We start from the raw sequence: 20,309 nt of genomic DNA on the forward strand, positions 1-20,309 counted from the left end.
GGATGTTTCTTTAACAAATGATGGTGATAATATATGGAAATTATTCTTTTAGTGAATTTTCTTCAAAAAAAAAAGAAAAAAAGAAAAGTTGGCAGTGCTATGAGATCTAATCCCAATTATTGTGGAGGTGGAAATTCTTGTGGGTTTATGAAATCTAAAAGTATAGAGACCCTCCAAGTCATCTCTGGTAAATTATGAATTGAATGTTTTAATCAGGCAGTCTTTCCAGAAATATGGTCTCTGAATTCCCCTGGACCAAGCCCAACATGGACCTGTATTCAATATCAAGTATCTGTAGAAATGTCCAGGATACTACTTTTCTAGAAAAAAAAAAGAGCATTTCTAAAGGTCAACCTTCCATTCTGTGAAAGATTTAACTACTTTTTCATTTCTATAGCATCACTGATATAAAAAAGAATAAAAGAAGAGGGATTCAAAAGGAATTGTTGACTCAGTTATTCACTTACTAAAAGATTGTTACCATGGAAGTTAAAGAGAAATGACCATATGACATTTGATAGCTTTGTAAATAACTTTAAATAATGGCTTACCGGAAACTCTTAACAAGCTAATTCTTGTTTTAATTTAGTTCAAAGCATTTCAACTCATTAAGTTAAAAAAGTATTTATTAAAGACTCACTCTTTGCCAGATATGATGCTAAACAATGGGGAAATGAGCAGTAAGAAGACTGACAGTATTAATACCATCACCAGAATTCTTAGCTTAGAATTTCTCTCCAATACAAAAATCCTAGGATTTTAGTTTTAATGTAAAAATCAAAAGAATGTCAGAAGTTTGGTGATTAATTTAATCTTTTTATGCTCATTCATAATATACAGTTCTTGGCTTTGGGGGCTTGTTCTTTTCTCTTTGATGAGTATTCTGGTAGATGTTAGAAGGAGGTGAGAGGCAGTCCTAACCTGTTTTCAAGTATTCCAGATCTTTCTCAAATATATCACTTTATGGCTTCTTAGAGACTAGGTATGTATAGTATCAGAGGAGAAGAGGGACCTAGGAAATAATATGTATCTTCTGTTGTTCAAGGTCAAATTAACAGCAAAACAGGGACTGGTTTTCAGGTGTTCAGGTAAGAGGACTCCTGGATTTGGGTTCATATTATGTTATAGAATTTGTTCTGTGACCCAAAATAACCCTCCATCATTTTCATTTTATGAGACAATTTCTTAGAACTGTGAGCATCACAAACTCTTTTAGAACCTGATTATATCCATGAATTCTCTTATTAGAAAAAAAATGCATATACATATGTTGCTTGCACACGCACACATGCCCACACACGCACACACACACGACAACAATTTTGCACATAATTTTAGACTGTTGAAGCATCTTCTTCAATGACATCTATGTGGCCCAAATTATGGATTCCTTGTTAAGGAATTCATTTTTATTCCAGCTACCTTTAATTTTTATTCTGAAATAAAATATCAAATTTTAATGAATGAGAGTAACACTGCATTTTGGCTGCCTCTACTGTTAGTCATGCAAATGAATAAAAAAAAAAAATCTTTTCTTCCTAGGGAAATGACCCAAACTCAAAACAAACAATACAGTTTCTCTTTCTGGTGGGGAAAGCAAGTAGCATGTCTTCCTAGGGGAACCTGATTCTAGTCACTGAAACCTCACAGCAACCAGTGCTAACACATCCTATTGACCAAGAAGCGAACATTTTAATGATGACTTTATATTTCCTTCATAATAAAAAGGACACAACAAGAGAATTTTCTATTAAAAACAAATTTTGATTTCTTTAAGAAATGAATGAGAGGAAAAAATAGGGACTTAACAGAGTTTCAGCTTTGCAAAATGAAAAAGTTCTGGAGATCGGTTGCACAAAAATGTAAACACGCTTTACACTACTCAACTGCACATTTTAAAAATCATTAAAATGTGATATGGATTTTACGATTATTTTAAAAAATAACAGTATAAAGCAAGTTATAAAGCAGATAAATTATGGAGTGAAGGAATTAGCTGACGTTAAAATTAATTCAACTACTCTTTACCTACTTCACAGGATTGTTGTAAGAACAAAATGAAAAATTCTTGGATTTTGGTTTAATAAAAAAAGCCCCAAAATGCTATTTGTTTTTAAGTCAAACTTTTGTTCAGTGGGACATATAATAATACAAATACTTTCCCCGTTAGTAAAGACAGTATTTTGAATAGTTGAGTCTCTTTGTGACAGGAATATTTCTTTTTTCCACACATCATACTTAAGTTTAGATTTTGAGTCCTTTGGCATATTAACCAACAATGTTTTTAGGTTCCTACTGTATCCCAGTCTTTTAGGAAATGCACTTGCCTCTCGGAAGAAGGATTTTCAGCATGGTTTATGGGGGAGGTGATGGCTTTTTATTGACCAGATTGACTGTGGCTTTTCAAACAGTTTTGAAAATAAATTATTTCTATACTGTGTATAATCAACAACAGTTTTGTGATTGTTCGGTGTATAGGTAATTTTTTTCCACCAGTGAATTTTAGGCTCCAAATAAGTAAACTTAAAAAACAAAAAAAGCCAAAAAAATTAACTTTAATGGTAAGAACTTCTGTACTCTAATGATACTGTTCCAGAACCTAGCTAGAAAATCCTCAGTTGAACTTGATGTTCCATGAGAAACCTTTTCCATGAAAAGCCTTCCCCCACTCCAGCCCAGACTGGCATTTGCACAGACTCCTTTCCTTACCAGGATCTAAAGGAGAAATGTGTTATGAATCCTTTCAGATCAGATAAAAGTTCAGCAAGAGTTTCCATAGTACATTCCAACATGATAAGGTAAGCAGAGGACAGATGGGAGAGCTCTCTTTTGCTGTGAATTTCCACTTCTTTTAAGGTCCTCAGTCAAAATATGACTAAGAAGCATGGCCAGCCTATCAAAGAAGAGGACACAGCATGCCCAACATTAGCTACTCAGTAGGCTTCACTTTCTCATCTCTGAAAGGAGACCATTGTACCCAATTCATCTTGTACCCTGAGATAGCCATTTGTCATGCTGTTTTGATGACCTAGTGTCTTTCCCTGTTTGGATAATTTCCCATCTTATGAATCCCATCTCTCCAAAGTGGAAAAGTCAGGAACTCCCTCTCAAGCATCCTTTGCATCCAAAGTGTAGGCCTGTGACTCAGGCTCCATCAACCAGTTGCACCACCTTGAGACTTCAAGGTGGACGAGAGTGGTATGAAAAAGGTAACAAATAGAATGGAATGGGGCCGGGTAGACAGGGTCATCATCCTGTTTGCAGAGGCTGCGGTGACAGAAGACTCAGAAGTAAGCCTCAAATTCAGGGGAAGTGACAAGTGATGTGGGGCCTATACCCAGTGGCACCAGTAGTAGGTACCTCCCCGGAATCTAAGGTGGCTAATTGGCCGTGATCTCCAAGCATGGTTCTCCAACTCTCCTAGAGAACCCATTGAAATACCTAATATCTTTTAGTAACTCATTTTTCCCTTCATACAAACTGGAATGAATTTTGTTCATTAAACCTCCATTTCCTCACCTCTAAAGATGGAGAAAATGTTAAGTCTGTGGGGGCTGCTGTAATAATTAAAGGCAGGAATACTGAAAAATACTTAGTCTAGCCCCTGAGCCATAGAAGAAAGTTTTTTCAAAGATCATCATCTTTTTAACCACTAGGTTTTCAGGTTTCTAATGGGTAGCTTCTGGGAACTCACAGCCTAGGAAAGAGCTTAAGGGTTGATTACAAAAGCCAGCAACTTTTACAAACTCTAGTGGTCTTGGCATCATGTGACTATACCTAGACTGGTTACTCTTTCTTGGAAAAAGTAAATCATTATGCATAATGTAAGAGCAAGAATTTGAAGCATAGTACAAGAGGTTACTGCCTGTACCTCTTCTGCCTGGTCAAGAAAGTTTTTACTATATCAGCTCAATTTCTTCCCTTCCTTAACTTTCTTGCTAGCCTGTTGTTTTGGGCTTTTGAAATGAAAAGAGGGAGGTAGAAGGGGAGAAAGAGGAGGCAAGTGTAATCTCTACACCCAACGTAGGGCATGAAATCACAACCCAGACACCAAGAGTCATGTGCTCTTCCACTGAGCCAGCCAGGCACCACCCCCAAGGAATTTTGGAGGCAAAAACTTGGGACAAGCTGTCTTGTAAGATAGAAGCTCATGGAGAAAGAAAGAAGGAGATATATAGATATAGATAGATATAGATATAGATATAGATATAGATATATCCTTCCTTTTACATATATATCATATATATATCTTTTATATATATCTTTCTTATATATATATCTGAAAATTCCCCCCTATACTGTTTAATTCATGCAATTTCACCTTCAGTATACCATCAGAGTTCATTGGACACAAATATAGTACTAACTTTCTTTTTTTGAGCTATTCTATTCTTAAAAAATCTGTATTTCATGTCTTTTATCCTTTCTTAGAGATTCTTACAAAGCACAAAGAGAATATATCTTAATTTTTTAGAAGCATAATAAAACTCATTCTGTCTTGTAATTTTCAACCCACCCATTGGAGCCTTTTATGAAGCTAAGATATATTGTGGGATCTTAGTGATCTTCTTTTTCCTGTATTTCAAACATATTGCCACTGAATCTTTGTAGGAATTATTTTTTATCATCATTGATCAATTGTTTCCAAATATGACTTTTTAAAAAAAGAGTAAAAAGGCTAATACTTGTGGAATTAACTAGAAATACAATACAATAGCAAAATTAATACTCTTCCTTCAGTCTCCTATTATGTTGCCAAAGGTATTAAATCATTTTTCAAGGTTTAAAAGGGGAGACCGTATTTTTTATATTTTTGGCTTTCACTAAACATGGTTGAGAATACTGCATTTTTCATCTTCCATTCATAATGCCCAAAGAAAAGAAAATTGACAAAGGAATACATTGCCCAGTTCATAGACAAATCAGAAGGTGAAGATGAAGAGCCCCACTCTTGAATGGTACTGTGCCCTGCACTAGCCATTAACCATATGTGGTTTTTGAGTGCTTGAGATGTGGTTTGAACTGAGTTTGTATTGAACTGAGATGTAGTGTAAGTGCAAAACACACAAGATTTTGAAGACTTAGCACAATATATGACAATATAAGATATTTCAGTACACTTTTAAATTGGGTCCATGTTAAAATGACAGTATTTTGGATACATTAGGTTAAATGAAATATATTGTTAAAATTTGCTTTAACCAGGGCGCCTGGGTGGCTTAGTGGGTTAAAGCCTCTGCCTTCGGCTCAGGTCATGATCTCAGGTCCTGGGATCGAGCCCCACATCAGGCTCTCTGCTCAGCAGGGAGCCTGCTTCCTCCTCTCTCTCTCTCTGCCTGCCTCTCTGCCTACTTGTGTTCTCTGTCTGTCAAATAAAGAAATAAAATCTTAAAAAAAAATTTGCTTTAACCTATTTAAGTGTTTAATGTAGCTATTAGAAAATTTTAAATGACAGATATGGCTTGCAGTTTACTTATTTTGGACAGTGTAACTCTAGACATTAATGTTGATAATAGAATTAATCATGCAAGTGAAATACACTATACATTTTCACCTCATGACTTCCTAGAGACTTAGATGAATATCCTCAAACTCACAAATCAATGAATGAAAAACACATCTCTAAGGACTAAATAGGAAATAGGGTATTTTCTTAAAAGACAGAGTCTAACATAATATTTTTTGACAAGAACTTGGACTTTCCTTTTTTACTAAGAGGACGGATAACCATAATTTCCCATCTTTTATGAGTTTATATGCCACAGCTTTTACTAAATAACAAAGATATTTTCTATGTTTAAATTTTTATCAAATGTTTATTGAGTTTTTTTTTTAACTATGCCTTTATTCTTCTGTAACTTATTTAAAAAGGACTTTAAAAAACTTAGTTGGGTTTATTTGATCCAGATGGTAAATGATGATTTTTTTCCCTGTACACTAAGGGTTAGGAACTTGAGGAATTTAAAAGGTACCTGATGGGTACCAGACTGTTTCTTTTTTTTTTTTTTTCTATTTTCTTAATTTATTTGGGAGAGAGAGAGAGAAAGAGAGAGAGCATGAGTGGGGAACGGGGCGGAGAGAGACCTCTGGACCCTGGGATCATGACCTGAGCCGAAGGCAGCTGCTTAACCAACTGAGCCACCCAGGAGCCCTGTTGACTGTTTCTTTTAAACCACAACTCAGTTTCGAGATTGGACCGTTTCGATCTCAGCATTATGTGTTAGGCAGCCATAAAGAAAGTTATGGGAGAATTTTTTCTAGATTTTCAGGGACATGATCATCAAAAAAGAATGTCAGAACACATCTGAAGGCAAGAAGCCCAAATGCTGCTTTATTCAGAGGGAGAAAAATTAATAGCATTCAGAATATAGTCACCATGGACATAGATAATTCTATTTTAAGGAAGATTCCAAGTAGAAAGAGCCCCTAGGGAAAGCAGGCTGTTCTAGAATTTATAGCATTTTCCTTAGGCAATTGAAGGAAGCAAAACAGGGCTTGCTCCTTTCCAAAGAATGTTCTGAACCACATTTAATTTAAAAATATCTTACAATTTAATTTTCCTTTGCATTAAATGTATGATTCAGGAACATTTTCTTCCCTAAGTGAAAAACACAATATGTCCAGTTATTCAAAAACAAACACATGAGAATCATTCACGCATTTATTGAGCTCTTTTTATGTAGGACCCGGAGCTAAACCCCAGGGGAATAAAGATGAATTAATCAAATCTGTTACTTTGCAAGAGCTCATAATGTGATATATAGGTTGAGAAAAGGAGGAGAGATAAAGTAGACTTCAATTTTATAAGGATAGGAAAGGAGAAAGGGAAAAAGACAGGTATTGACATCATCTCTGTCTTTTCTGTATATTATGTCCCAAAACTTCAGGCATGATGAAAGGTATAAAAATAAAGTGAAAATCCTCCAGATTCCTACCACCCAGAGACTGCTGCATGCCGTGGACCGAATGTGTCCCCTGCCCATTGAATTCCTAAGTGGCAGTCCTGACTTCCAATGTTACAGTATTAGGAGGTGTGGTGTCTGGGAAGCCATAGAGTTTCCATGTACTCATCCGGGTGGGGTCCTCATGATAGGATTAGTGTCCTTAAAAGAATAAAGCAGAGTAATCTGTCCCTCTGGTACCTTTTCTCTCTCTTCCTCTCCTTTCCTTCCTCCCTTTCTTTCCCCCAGCCCCTGCCTTCTCCCCAAGACAACAATATGAGAATACAATAAGCAGACAGCCATCTTCAAGCCAGGACTTAGCCATGCTGACACCTTGATCTCTGACTTCTCAGCCACCAGAACTGTGAGAAATAAATGGCTATTGTTGAAGTCACCCAATCTGCGGTATTTCATTATGGCAGCCCAAGCAGACCTAGACCACAGTTGGTGCATTACTTTCTATTTTGGGTGTGTGAGTATGTGCATTACTTTCTAGACTTGTATATGTCTACTCGGGAGATGCATAATGTGTAAAACATCACAGTATACATGATTATATATGGCTAAATTGGAATAATTTACAATTAACAATGTGTCATAAGTATAACCTATATTTGAATGATAATAGATGTTCTATACTGTAATTTTTTAAAGTAAGCTCTACACCCAGCGTGCAGCTTTAACTCATGACCCTGAGATCAAGAGTAACACGCTCTTCTATAATTTCTAGTTTAAAAATACCATCTATTTAAAGGTCACAATAAATACTACTTTGTGCATATAATTTTCTCTACTGTTGGAGAACCCTGTAATAAGCATATTTATACATCCTTGTGGACTTATTTTTTATTTTCTTAATACAAATGTGAAAGTGGGAAATGGACTCTGAAAAACAATCTGAAGGGTTTGAAGAGGTGGGGGGGTGGGAGGTTGGGGGAACCAGGTGGTGGGTATTAGAGAGGGCATGGATTGCATGGAGCACTGGGTGTGGTACAAAAACAATGAATACTGTTATGCTGAAAATAAATTTTAAAATGATTTAAAAAAAAAACACAAATAAAACTATTAGATTAGGAGTGCCTATAAAAAAATGTGAAAGTGGTTACTGGATTTTGAATAGTATATACTCTTTAAAGAGTATACACTCGATACGTACTTCTGATAACATCCCCCAAATTAACTACAGGAATCATAGTTTTCATACAACTTCGCCAGTAATGACATTTTCAATACTTTTTTTTTGAGGTATAATTGACATACAATATTATGTTAGTTTCAGGTGTACAGTAAAGTGATTTGACATTTATGTACCTTGCCCAATGGCCACCACAATAAATCTAGTTACTGTCACCTTAAAAAGTTAATACAATATTATTGACTATATTCCCCATGCTGTACATTACATCCCTATAACTATTTTTTTTAATAACTAGAAGGTTGTACTATTAATCTTATTCACCCATTTTGCTGACTCCCAGCTCTCATCCCCTGTGGCAAACAACAATCTGTTCTCAGTATCTACAAGTTTGGGTCCTGTTCTGTTTTGTTTCTTTGTTTTTTAGATCTCATGTATAAATGAAATCAAATGGTATTTGTCTTTCTCTGTCTGACTTACTTCACTTAGAATAATAGCCTCAAGGTCCATCCATGTTGCTCAAATGGCAAGATTTCATTTCCATTTTTTATGGCTGAGTAATATGTAATATATATGTAATGTAATATGTTATATATATATATATCTCACATACCACATATATATATCACATATGGATATATACACATATATATATCACATATGAATAAAGAAAATGGGAGATATCTATCTATCTATTTAGATATCTATCTATATAGATATCTATCTATTCAAAGAACATGAAAACACTAAACAACCTAAGCACCCATCAAAGGATGAATGGATAAAGAAAATGGGAGATATCTAGATATCTATCTATCCATCTAGATATCTAGATGGATAGATAGATAGATATCTAGATAGATAGATAGATAGATAGATAGGTTTCTAGATAGATAGATATCTAGATATCTAGATAGATAGATAGGTTTCTAGATAGATAGATAGATATCTAGATAGATAGATAGATAGGTTTCTAGATAGATAGATAGATATCTAGATATCTCCCATTTTCTTTATCCATTCATCCTTTGATGGGTGCTTAGGTTGTTTCCATATGTTGGCTATTATGAATAATGCTGCATTGGACATGTGGGTGGCATATATCTTTTTGATTTAGTGTTTTCATTTTCTTTGAATACATACCCAGCAGTGGAGTTGCTGGGTCGTGTGGCATTGCCATTTGTAATTTTTTGAAGACCTTCCATACTGCTTTCCATGGCAGCTACACCAATTTACATTCCCATCCACAGATCATGAGAGTTCCCTCTTCCTCACATCCTCACCAACACTTGTTATTTCTTGTCTTTTTTATAATAGCCATTCTAACAAGTATTAGATGATATCACAATGTGGTTTTGATTTGCATTTCCCTGATGATTAGTGATGTTGAGCATCTTTTTTATGTGCCTATGACATCTGTATTCTTCTTTGGAGAAATATCTATTCAGACGCTTTGCCCATCTTTTAATCAGGTACTTTGTTATTGAGTTTTAGGAGTTACTTATACATTTTGGTTATTAACCCCTTATCAAGTACATAATTCACAAATATTTTTTCATATTCAATAGATTGCCTTTTTATTTTGTGGATATTTTCCTTTCCTATGTAGAAGATTTTGGGTTTGATGTAGTCCCATTTATTTATTTTTCCTTTTATTTCCTTTGCCTTTGGAGTCAGATCCTCAAAAATGACTATGACTGATATCAAGAATATCAAGGAGCTTTACCCACTTTGTTTCTCCTAGAAGTTTTAAGATTTCAGGTCGAACATTCTAATCTTTAATCAACTTTAAGTTGATTTTTGTATATTGTGTAAGATTGTATTCCAGTTTCATTCTTTTGCATGTAGCTGTCATATATTGAAGAGGCTGTTTTCTCCCCCATTGTATATTCTTGCCTTCCTTGTTATACATAAGTTGACCATATATATGTGGATTATTTCAGGACTCTTTCTTGTTGGAAAACTCATCTCTTCTTCAGATATGAATGATAACCTTGCTGGGTAGAATATTTTTAGTGAGAAGTTTTTTGGTTTTGGGGTGTTTGTTTTTTTGTTTGTTTTTTTTTTTCACTTTGTATATGTCATAAGCCATTCTTTTCTGCCTTGCAAAGTTTCTGGTGAAAAAAGTGTCAATAGCCTTATGGGCTTTTCCTTGTACATAACAGTCTGTCTTTCTCTTGCTGCTTTTAAGATTCTGTCTTCAACTGTTGACATTTTTATTTCAGTATGCTTTGGTGCAGCTCATTTGGTGTGGTTCATTTCATTTGAAACTCTCTAGAATACCTGAATCTGGATGTCTGTTTCCTTCCCTAGGTTAGGGAAGATTTCATCTATCATTTATTTCTACAAATAAACTCTCTACCCCATTCTCTCTTTTTATAGGACCTCTAATAGTGGGAATGCTATTCTGCTTTATGTTGTTGTAAAGGTCCCTTAAGTTATTTCTTTTTCTAAAAATTCTTTTTTTTTTTCCTGCTTTGTGAGGTGAGTTCCACAGCCCTGTCTTCGAGCTCTCTAATCCATTCTTCTACTTCTTCCAGTCTGCTATTGAATCCTCTAGCATGTTGTTCCCTTCGGTTATTGTCTTCCTCAGCTCCATGATTTCTATTTGGTACTTTAGTTTTCTCTTTCTTTGTTGAAGTTCTCACTGCATTCAGCCATTCTTTTCCTAAGTTCAGTGGGCATCTTTATGACCATTGTTTTGAATTCTTTCTCAGGAGGGTTACTTATCTTTGTATCACTAAGATCTTTTGCTTTTGTTTGGAATATATTTCCCTATTCCCTCATTTTGCTTGACAGTTTGTGTTTGTTGCTATGTATTAGGCAGAACAGCTATATTTCTCTGTCTTGAAAGAGTGACCTTGTGTGAAGGTAATAATCCTTCTCTTTCAACCTTGCCCAGCTCTCAGTTGTCTCTTGAACTTCTGTAATTGTTTTAACTGCCTGACTTATTCTTGATATGCCCCCATGATTAGGTATGTGTATGTGAAGACTTATCAGTCATCCAAGGGAAGGAATCTTATTTAGCACGTAGTTTCAGGTTAATTGGAAGTCAGACTCCAGCATCAGCTTTTAAAGTGTGCCAATATACACAGTTCTGTGGGACTAAAGTTGTAAACTCTGCTGACTTCCAGACCAGGAGGTCTAACAGTGTTCCCTGGATAAGGGTTGCAAAAATCAGGGCTCCAGACAAGTGTGTAAGTCCCTTTCTTAGAAGTGTTATGAGTCTTACTGAGGCCAAGTGGTACACAAAGATTGTGTCTCCCCACTTGCATTCCCTGGATTCACTTCCTTAGCCCTAGGTGTGTGGCCAACCTGAAGCCTCTTTGTCAGACCGAAGCTCCCGACTAAGAAAATAGGCATTTTTCAAGAAAGACTTGGGGTGTGTTTCAACCCGCTGTTTATACGGTGCCCTCAGGGAAGTGCCTGATAAGAACTGTCTTTCTGGTTGCTGTGGTCCTGTGAAACACTGGAGCATCCATCCTCAAGACCACCAGGTCATCAAGGGGTTTCCCCTGTGTGAACTGCATGCACACTCTGGCTTTAGTAAGCCTGCCAGAGAGTGTGGCAGAAAGGACTTCAGAAGGGTGGTGGGAAAATGGTTTGATTGTATGCAGTAGGCTTCAGCAGTGCAGCAAAGGAGTGCCTTGTCTGTGAGAGCATGCTGGCTTTAGGCTAGGCGTAGGAGAATGACACAACTGTTTGCACTCACCTGACTGGGGCCAGGGATCTAGGGAGCCTGCAACCGACTGTGCTCTCCTGCCTCAGCAAATGTCCCAACTGCTCACCCTTGGCTGTACCACCAAGGCATAGGAGGGTACAGGATTTGAGCTCATCCACTTGCCCTAGCAGGCTATGTGGAAAGTGCAACAATGGTGTTCCCTAATGCCTCCATCTCTGAGTAGTGTCTCAGACATCCCCTGCCCACCCCCACCCCAAAGCCAATGCCTCAAAATCATCAAATGAATCTCCTTCACATGTACTCTAGGTACTTTTCAAGCTATGTTTTCATTAGGTCTTGGGATGAAACCACATGTGAGCCCCCCCAGAAGGGGAAATTTTAGTTTCCTCTGGCACTTTGGGATTCTTGGACATCTGCCCTGTTGATTTTCCAAGCCAGGTATATTTGCAGCCCATCTTTCCAGTGCAGATACCAGGAGCTGGGGTGCCCAGTGCAGAGTACCAATACCTTGCTCCTCTAGGAGACATGCCTGTCTGATGAGATTCTTCCCTATTGTGTTTCTGGTAATTGGTGAAAGGCTTATGAGACTATGTTTCTGCCTCTCCTACCCATACCTTTTGGTCCTTTGATACTTTGCTTTAAAAAGTAGTTCATCTAGTGTTCTGATCTTTTCAGAGGGAAATGATCCATATGTAGCTATAGATTGGGTGTGTCTGTGGGAAGAGTTGAGTTCAGAGTATTACTATATTGCCATTACTATATTGCCCCTCCTTCTGAATGCTTTTTATATCTGTCACACTTACAAGTAAATATGATAAATAAATTTTAAGAATTTTAGTGTCTTTGCCTTCTATTATTTGGATGTATTATATGATATTTGCAAATTTGGACATCTTATTAGATATCTGTATATCCCAAGACTTGTGTAAATTGTGATTTGTGTCCTTTGTCCATTTTCTTTTTTAAGGACTGATTTTTTTCCTCACTGGTTTATATGAGACCATAACAAATTAGGGATATTATTTGTAATAGATAGTACAAATATTTTCTATTACTTATTTTGAATGTATATAAATGCCTCATAAATAGTCAGAGACTAAATTAGCTTTTCATCCTTGTGTATTAATGCATAAATCTGTCCAAGGAGAGAATCAACTTTGTGAAGAAGTAAACTCTAATCAAAAGTTGGAGAAACATTCGATTTCTCTGAACCTCATTGAGTACAGATTATTAGCCATATTTTGAAATAACTAATTGACTGTGATACTTGATCTAACACAAACAGCTCAGCTATTGACACAACGACCTGGGCTATTATTCCCAGCTGCAAATTTCAGTTTGACAAAACTATCAAAACAAATTAAGCCGATGTTATTCTATCTGCCTAATGAGATAGAGGGCAGCCAGAGGCCAAGCTTAATCCCTGAGAGCCTGCATCCTTGTGCTTCTCCCTCAGGGGTCACTCTTCCAGTCTCAAGGAGACATACTCCTTTGGGAAAGGCTCCATTGAATAAATGTCCTAGCCCTTTGGGAGGATATTCTTTTTCAGGGAAATTTTGAAGTTTTTTTATTTTTCTTCACACCACAGCAATTGAAGTGTGCTCTCAGAGTCAGACTGATTGATTAGATGGTCTGAAAACACACTTCCCCCTTGCCATATCTTCCTCTGGTCTAAACCTTCGGGTTTGAGACGCTGAGCAAATTTTACATGAAAGTTGGGTTTGTTCGGAGTACTAATTCAGAGTAGCCCTGGAAGTAAATTAAATATGTACTTATATTTTATCTATTTAAATATGTATACATTTAACTTCTGCCCCATTTTTGTATTTCACAACTTCCTTCCTTCTATACATACAGACTTCTCAACATTTTCGCCCTCACAGAAAATAAAATGTGTCAGCACTACACAGCACAAATTGGCATGCTTTCCCCTAATAGTGCCCGTTGTTTGAAACTCTTTGCCATTTGAAATAGCCAAATGGAGAAAAAAATGTCATGGGCATTTGATGAAACAAATTTGCAGACACTCAAATGCTTCAGCCACTGATGCCTCTTGGGGAAATTCTGAAAAACATCCTATCTGTAAACAATCTGTTTCAGTGCCACATGTTTTTTAAATTTCTTTGCCTGTTGACATTTAAAAAAAAATAAAGGAAAACCTTTGCATGTGAAAACAGGACCTTTTGTTTCTTATACATGTACTGTATCATAGAATTAAAACGAAATAGGTCATCTGGCCCAATTGCTTGTGAAGGATCATTTTCTAAAGAACTCTTCCCAGTGCTTTGGCCAACCTCATCTTGAACTGCTAAGATCTTTCTTATGCCTATGTTCTCAAGTTAAAAGAACTTATTATTAAAATGAGAAATTCTAGAACTAATGTTTTCTCTTGTATCTATCTATAGCATTTCTTTTTCTTTTCCTTAGATTGGATTCTTTTTTTTTTTCTTAAGTAGTTTTATATTGCTGTAATTTTTGTCCACCAACATATTTCTGAAAATTCTCCTAGGCTCGTGATATGATTTTACCTCCCCAGCTTCTGAAGCTGTTTTAAGCCACATGACTTCTTTGACTAATAAAATAGGAGAAGTGGTGCATTTAACTTCCAGTTTATGCCTCTTTCATTTGCTACCTGCGAGGACTGCAGAAGTACATTCCTAGGTGATGTTTCCATTCAGAGGGTCTCTTAGTAACTACGATGAATAGAGTCCCTCTCCATCACACCTTGGATGGATGTTGTGAAGAAGAAATAAATTCTTCAGCTAAATAAAATATTAAGCCATTTGCCACCTATAACTGATAGCCTGCAAAAATTTTAATGACAAGCAAATTAAATTGAAATGAATGAAAGTTTTGGTCTTTCTTGATAATGACCAAAGGAATAAATATCTTTCTCACTGACTGCAAGTCTAGCATCACTGCCACCACGTGACACACTACTTGATCTGAAATCTCTGTTGAAGTTGCTTATGTATAGCATTCAAGCTATATAGTTTAGGTTAGATGAGCTTGAGATGATTGTACAGGGACAGCGTGGGATGGGGACAGGAGAGGATGATATGAATCAGGCCCTCAATTATTACAAAATCTCAACATGAAAGAAACTGTATGAGAGGTTGAATGATGGGTAAAAACTGCACTGGATATGTTATGTCACATCCCAGCCTCCAGGGAGATAACATTACTCTTCCAGAGAGAGTAATATTAGATACTATCTAGATAACTAGCAGTTATCCCCAGAAATAAAGACCCAATTTCTATACTATTTGTATTCTTTTATGGGGAGAAAATCCATTTTTTATATCAAATAAATGGACATTATCATATGTTATTAAATATTCTGTTTCCTTAAATTCTGCAAATGTATATTCATTAAATCTTTTCTATGAAGGAATATTTCTCTGAAGGGCTATCAAAATGACAGTGACAGTATTGATTCATCTTTTGTCTTGCTCTAAGTGATAGCACAATGGCTGTTTTGCATTTCCTATGAATTTCCATTTGCAAAACCTTATGCATTAGGTTAGACCTATTTTGATTTTGTGATTCTATTAGGTTAGGTTCCCTTGGGGAGCAGATTACTGGAGATGGCTCTTGGGAGTGACACCTGTAAAGGAAGGGGAAGCAGAAATGCAACAGCAGCCTCAGCAATTCTGTGGGGGTTGTGAAGTAGGTCTGCCTTTCAGAATTACCCTCTAAGGAAAGAGACCTGGTCTTGTCTTCAGTCTAAGGAAAGAGACTGGCCAACCAGTCATTGGATACAAGATGATCCCATGAAGAGGGATGACCCTGGAGCATCAGAGCTCTTTCAGCTGAGGGAAATTCCTAGAGAGAGACTCAGCTTTGAGTCATCATCAAGCACAATGAACTCAAAATCAATCAATCAATCTAAATGTAAAACCTAAAACTAGAAGACTTCTGGAGGAAAACAAGAGAAAATACTTGTGACCTTGGGCAAAGATTTCTTAGATCAGATACCAAATGCCTGATAAATGAAAGTACAAAGTGATAAATTAGACTTCATAAAAATTAATAACTTCTGCCCTTCTAAAGACACTGTTAAGAGAATGAGAAGAGTAACCAGAGACTGGAGGAAGTAACTGCAAAACACATAATCTGAAAAATTACTTGTGTCTAGAATACATAAAGAACTTTAACCCAATAATAAGAGGCAAGAAAGGGACAAAAGGTTTCAATATATACTTCACCAAATAAGACATAAGGATGGCAAAGAAAGACAAGAAAAAGCGCTCGACACCATTAGCTATTAAGGAGATGCCAATGCAAGCCACCCTGAGATAGGGCTACATCTATCAGAATGGCTGAAACTTAAAAGGCTGACCCTAACCAGGCTTGGAGAAAATGTGGATAAACTGAAACTCTTGACATGCTGGTGGAAATATAAAATGATACCACCACTTTGAAAAACAGTTTGATGGTTTTCAAGAAAATTAAAAGTATATCTACCATATGATTCAAGCACTTCACTATTAGGTATTCACCCAAGAGAAAAGAAAGCATATGTCCACACAAATACTTGTATAGGAATGTTTATAGCAACTTCATTTGTAAGAGTCAAACACTGGAAATAACCTAAACGTCAGCCAACAGATGAAGGAATAAACAAACATACATTCAATACAGTGGGATACTATTCAATAAAAATGAATTATTGATTCACACTACAACATAGATGAAGCTCAAAATAGTTTGGCCAAGTGGAAGAAGCCAGTAAAGGGGGTATGTACTGTGTGCCTCCACTTATGTAAAGCTCAAGGAAACATAAAATAATATACAGTGACACAAAGCAAACCAATGCTTCTTTGAGAATGGTCTATAGGCAGGTAGGGAGAAGTGGGTGAGAGAGATGAGTATGAGAAACTCCTGGGGGTGATGGATAGTTTCCTTCTCTCTCTCTCTCTCTCTCTCTTTTTTTTTTTTTTTCTAAAGATTTTATTTATTTATTTCACAGACAGAGAGATCACAAGTAGGCAGAGAAGCAGGCAGAGAGGAGGAAGCAGGCAGACAGAGGGGGAAGCAGCCTCCCTGCTGAGCAGAGAGCCAGACTTGGGGCTCGACCCCAGGACCCTGAGATCATGACCTGAGCTGAAGGCAGAGGCTTAAACCACTGAGCCACCCAGGCGCCCCGATAGTTTCCTTCTCTTGACTGGTTTGTACATATGTCAAAAGTCAAGTTTACTTCAGTAAAAGAGAGACAGAAGGAAGGGAGAAAGGGAGGGAGGGGACAAGGGAGGGAGGAAAAGAAAAAGAGTAAGGAAGGAAGGAAAGGAAGAAAGAAGGGAGGACAGGAAGCAAAGAAAGAGAGAAAAAAAGAGAAGGAGAAAGAATAGAGGAAAGAAAGAAATCCAAAACAGAAAATTCTGTGACATCATTTCTCATGAATTAAAGTGAAAAAATATATATATATATCTCCAATTTTCTAAAATAGACACAAATCTTTGTTTAAATATACATAGAAATAGAGTTCTATATTGATCTCATTCTAAGAATAAATAGGAATATTTCCTTTAAATCATTTGAAATGGTCCTTTAAAACACAAGTGACATATTAACAAATGATTTGAAAGTTTGGTCCTTAATGGGAAGAATTTTCTGAAAGCCATTTTAGAACATTAAAATTTAGAAATACGAGAATGTGACGAAATACCTGCTTCCTACAAACATAATGCTATATCATACCAAGTATTAAAAGAACAGATTTTATACAATTTGACACAATTTAAGGCATTGCTTGCCTTGCCCAGTTTATCAAATGCAAAAACCTTTCAGCTACTCCAAAAGGTCATTTTGGAGATCTGTCTTTCTATGTTGTGTGCTATGAATTTGACCTCACAAAAATTTTTTAAAAGGTGCTTTCATTTTTTTGGTACCTAAGATGATTCTTTAATGAAGTCATCACTAAATTGCAACTTGGAAGCTAAAGGGTTTGTGAGGTTTTATAATAAGCTTAGTTTTGCACAATGGGCGAACTACTTCATACATATTCTAGCATTGATGAATTCAGGCCCACATCCTCACTTTTGGAGGATGTCACATAACCAGTGACATCATGTGTTTTACATAATTCATCTCCGTGTGTCACAGTTGGCAGGAATAGTTCAGAGGGAGAAATCCTGAGCCAGGTATCCGGTTCAGGTCAAGCCTCCTTGAAATAGAATTTTTATTTCCTAAACAGCTTTGAATGAGATGATTTATATGCACTAGCTGTTCTCTGTCAGAAGATATTAAAATGCAGCAAAAGCAACAGTTTAAATAACATTCGCATCCTCTAACAGGCCCAGAAGAATAGGGTGCAGATAAACAGGGACAACCTGGCCCCTAAGTTGTGGATCTAAAAAAAAAACTAACACCTCATTATGCTGGGATGTTCCTCCTATCGGGTACACACATATTCCTTGGTCACTCAACAGCTGAAATCATTCCCCTCCTCCCCGAATCTCAATTTCTTAATGTCTAATGTGGTAATAATGAGAAGGAAAGTGTCAGTAAGAGAGTGATGATTCTGAAACCCACCGTCCTCTGCTGCTGTAGGGAATCAGCGGGACGGCCTCTGTTGATCACCTAGGACTATACCTAGTGCTCGGTCCATTTGTTCTGTTTCAGACAATGATGACTGAGTGCTGTTTTGCTCTCACAAACTCTGTCCCGTGGACATAGAGATGAACAAAGAAAGGCCAGTTCTCCCTCTAAGAATGTAGTTTACCAGGAGAGTCCAAAAATTAAAGTAGTATTCAAAGAAGAGTATAGTAAAGACAAAATAGGGAACCACCATGTCCAGATATCTAGATGGGAGGAGCTTGTTTCTATATGTGGGCAGTGGAGACGTCCTCACAGAATTCAACAGATTTCATCCTTCAGTGTCAATGCCTTGGGCGCAAGCAAACTGCCACTGTTTAAAAGAGGCATTTGGGATCCACCTGCAAGCTAGTGTGTACCGCCTGGTACACAGCAGAATGGGGCTCTGCTGAATGACCATTCTAAGAGTTGCAAGACCTGAAAGGCATTGTGTGATGAGCAGACAGCACTAACTGTGGATGTCTTATGGCCTTGAGATCTCTAATTCTAACCTCCTCCAGCTAAATGTATTTTTTTGGAAATGTAAAAACACTGTAGAACCAGCTACGTGCAGCCCCAGGGCTCCCAACTGTATTAAATGTAAATTGAAAGCATTAGATTCTGAACTCCAGGAAGCTAATTGGGAGCCCTGGGCAGAAATCATACATGTGGTGATTGGCACCTTGTCCTTTGCCGTGTCATACGCAGCCAACCAGAAGGTTATCTCTAGGGTGCTAATTGATTAGCATTGTTAGAGGGAAAGGCAGTAAATGGAATTGGTGAGCTGAAGTCTCTCATTTCCAAAACTGCAATTTAACTGCTAATCCAAGGGTTCCGAGAGGAGAAACAAAATGTTTTCATATGGTACTGGTGAGTAATACTTTCTCTGTGGACAACAGAATTATAAACAGCTCCAACATATGTATTAAAAATCTTCATTATTGGGCTTTTCTTTTTTTGCCAGCTGAAAAAAAAAGGCAATGTTGGATTAAAGGATCACTACGGTTAGCAAGTAGATTTTTAATATAATTCATGTTCTACTAGTCTAAGCTGGCCTCCCTTGACGTCCATTTCTTTAACAAAACCCTCCTCCTGAAGATAATTATGGATTTCAGAGATACAACCAGTCTGTCTGGGGTCAGGTTAAGTGAACGTAACTCAGAAAAGAGATGTTAATGTTTTTGAAAAAATAAGGACAGGAATGGGCTTCTGGAGATGCACTTCACTAGATCAATGGTTCTTAGCTGGTGATGCTGAGATGGGATGGGAGTGGTAGGGCAGAGCTGCTGAATCCAGAAAGAAATCAAGAAATCCAAGAGCAAAGTCCCCTGGCCCACAGGAGAGCCCATTGGAATGCTATTGATTCTAAATAACTATACTTCAGTGCACCGGTAGGTACACCAACCATTTCCACAATCCAAACATCATATTCAAAGTAGAAGTTCATCATCCTGATTTTATGGATGACATACAAGACCCTGATAGCTTAAATGACTTGGTTATGGTCACATAGATTGGAGGTGAGACACTTGAGCCTGATTCCTAGCCCTGTGATCTTTGTTCCATACCACACTGCTACAGGGTACATTAGAGTTAAAAGGGTTGTTCCAGAAATGTCTATAGTGGAGTCTAGGGGATCCTTACTAAAACTGAATCAGGGATGTAAAGATAGCTTATTTTTTCTTTAAGAGAAATTCTCAAATTCTCTCATAAAAGTGGAGGACTAGTGTAATGAGCTCCCATGTCCCCATCACCCAGCTGCAACATTTCTCAACAGCCTTCACACTTGCTATCTGAGGCAGAGATAGGTACAAGATGAGGCTCAGGTAAAAAGAACCTCGCTGTCTGAGGGCATAAGAGCTCTCACAGAAGAGACAAGATCTCAAGGGTCAGAACTAAGTATGCCATCATCCCACTTGAAAGAGCATGAACTAGAAATATCTAGAATAGACTGTGATTTCACCCTTAGCCTAAA

The 20,309-nt window shown here is 37.1% G+C and overlaps 1 protein-coding gene across 1 annotated transcript in view; it reads right to left on the reverse strand.

Annotated features, from left to right (window-relative positions):
• LOC111141071 (coiled-coil domain containing 192) overlaps positions 1-20,309 on the reverse strand; it is a 203,230-nt gene that overhangs the window by 176,502 nt on the left and 6,419 nt on the right. The window lies entirely within an intron of this gene.

Source organism: Enhydra lutris, unplaced genomic scaffold (assembly GCF_002288905.1).
Source record: "Enhydra lutris kenyoni isolate GAN:26980312 unplaced genomic scaffold, ASM228890v2 scaffoldscaffold5, whole genome shotgun sequence".
Taxonomy (NCBI): Eukaryota; Metazoa; Chordata; class Mammalia; order Carnivora; family Mustelidae; genus Enhydra; species Enhydra lutris.